Source organism: Rhipicephalus microplus, chromosome 3 (assembly GCF_043290135.1).
Source record: "Rhipicephalus microplus isolate Deutch F79 chromosome 3, USDA_Rmic, whole genome shotgun sequence".
Classification (NCBI taxonomy): Eukaryota; Metazoa; Arthropoda; class Arachnida; order Ixodida; family Ixodidae; genus Rhipicephalus; species Rhipicephalus microplus.
This window is the reverse complement of record NC_134702.1, coordinates 61868535-61871034: the sequence shown is the minus strand read 5'-3', so window position 1 is coordinate 61871034 and position 2500 is coordinate 61868535. Positions and strand designations below refer to the sequence as shown.

Here is a 2500-nt window from a genome sequence, read left to right as displayed (position 1 = left end):
TGGGATTTGAGCCCACGCCCACGAAGAGACTGGTGCCTTAAACCAGCGCCTTAGACCGTTCGGACATGCTACCGATGGCTGGCACTATTTTATAATACAACATTCAATACATTGGATGAACGACCTTGTAGAGAAGCAATAAGAGTTTTGGCAGTGGTGGGATTCGAACCAACGCCCCCGAAGAGACTGTTGCCTTAAATCAGCGCCATAGATCTCCACGCCACACTACCAATGCTTCGTAATATATTATAATGCAATGTTCAATGAACTGGACAAACGATCAGGTAGAGAAGCAATAAAAGTTTCGGCAGCCTTGGGATTTGAGCCCACGCCCCAGAAGAGACTGGTGCCTTAAACCAGCGCCTTAGACCGTTCGGACATACTACTGATGGGGTGCGCTCTTTTGTAATGCAATATTCAATAGATAGGATGAACGACCTTGTAGAGAAGCAATAAAAGTTTCGGCAGCCTTGGGATTTGATCCCACGCCCCCGAAGAGACTGGTGCCTTAAACCAGCGCCTTAGACCGATCGGACATGCTACCAATGGGGTGCACTCTTATATAATACAATATTCAATACATTGGATGAACGACCTTGTGGAGAAGCAATAAAAGTTTTGGCAGCGGTGGGATTCGAACCCACGCCCCCGAGGAGACTGGTGCCTTAAAGCAGCGCCTTAGACCGCTCGACCAAGCTACCGATGCTTCCTAATATATTATAATGCAATGTTCAATGAACTGGACAAACAATCAGGTAGAGAAGCAATAAAGTTTCGGCATCGTTAGGATTTGAGCCCACGCCCCCGAAGAGACTGGTGCCTTAAACCAGCGCCTTAGACCGTTCGGACATGCTACCGATGGCTGGCACTATTTTTAATGCAATATTCAATACATTGGATCAACGACCTTGTAGAGAAGCAATAAATATTTTGGCAGCGGTGGGATTCGAACCCACGCCCCCGAAGAGACTGGTGCCTTAAACCAGTGCCTTAGACCGCTTGGCCACGCTACCGATGCTTCGTAATATATTATAATGCAATGTTCAATGAACTGGACAAACGATCAGGTAGAGAAGCAATAAAAGTTTCGGCATCGTTGGGATTTGCGCCCACGCCGCCGAAGAGACTGGTGCCTTAAACCAGCGCCTTAGACCGCTCGGCCACGCTACCGATGCTTCGTAATATATTGTAATGCATTGTTCAATGAACTGGACAAACGATCAGGTAGAGAAGCAATAAATTTCGGCATCGTTAGGATTTGAGCCCACGCCCCCGAAGAGACTGGTGCCTTAAATCAGCGCCTTAGATCGCTCGGCCACGCTACCGATGCGTCGTAATATACTATAATGCAATGTTCAATGAACTGGACAAACGATCAGGTAGAGAAGCAATAAAAGTTTTGGCAGCGGTGGGATTCGAACCCACGCCCCCGAAGAGACTGGTCCCTTAAACCAGCGCCTTAGACCGTTCGGCCACGCTACCGATGTTTGGTAATATATTGTCACGATGAGTCACAAGTACTGGGAGATATATTGAACAACCGGGTAGCTAGCTCTAGGACGATGCGTCAGTCGTGGCTGGCTCTCGAGCCGAGAAGAGACACGCAATTCTTCTTCCTTTCCTCCAGATGGTAGAGCCGCTCTTGCAGTCGACCCACTACGTGTGGGTGGCATTATCCCCCCTTTCGAAAAGAAAAAAAAAAGTCCCAAAAGGGGGAAAGAAAAGCACATAGCACCACCACGATGTTACGACATAGGCACGTGGAAAAAAAGAAATTGGAAATTCGGATAAAGTAAAAATAGAAATGAACGAGCGTGCCAATATAAGAAAAATCAGTGAACGAAGAAGCAAGTTCACAAAAATAAATAAATAACACAAAGAACGCTGTACGGCAAGAAAAAAGTTATGAACAACGCGCAATAAATGGTTTCATGCGCAACACATGAACGACATCCGACCTCGGTCGTGTCCTACTCCGTGCCTGCGATGTTGAGTCCGGAACCACTTCATAGTTCACGTCACTGACGCGACGTAACACTTTATAAGGGCCAAAGTACCGGCTCAGTAACTTTTCACTAAGGCCACGGCGGCGGACGGGCGTCCACACCCAAACTTGGTCTTCGGGGTTGTAAAATACTTCACTGTGGCGGATGTTATAGCGCCGTGCGTCTGCCTGCTGTTGCTGGCCGATGTGTAGTCGCGCGAGCTGCCGGGCTTCCTCAGCACGCTCTGCGAATTCATCGGCGTCAGTTGTCAACTCGTCTTCGTCTTGACACGGTAGCATAGAGTCCAGCATGGTCTGCACTTCGCGGCCGTAGAGAAGCCGAAATGGCGTGAATCGCGTGGTCTCTTGCACGGCGGTATTATACGCGAAGGTCACGTAAGGTAAGATCCGGTCCCATGTTTTGTGCTGTACGTCGATGTACATTGAGATCATGTCTGCAAGGGTCTTATTCAGTCGCTCGGTAAGTCCGTTGGTTTGCGGGTGGTACGCAGTTGT

The 2500-nt window shown here is 48.5% G+C and overlaps 2 non-coding genes across 2 annotated transcripts; both read right to left on the bottom strand.

The window, feature by feature from the left end:
- Nucleotides 1-931: 931 nt before the first annotated feature.
- On the bottom strand, nt 932-1013 carry TRNAL-AAG (transfer RNA leucine (anticodon AAG)). The gene has a single exon. It is a non-coding gene; the product is annotated as a tRNA-Leu (tRNA).
- A 387-nt stretch (nt 1014-1400) lies between these two features.
- Nucleotides 1401-1482, bottom strand: TRNAL-AAG (transfer RNA leucine (anticodon AAG)). The gene has a single exon. It is a non-coding gene; the product is annotated as a tRNA-Leu (tRNA).
- Nucleotides 1483-2500: the final 1018 nt, after the last annotated feature.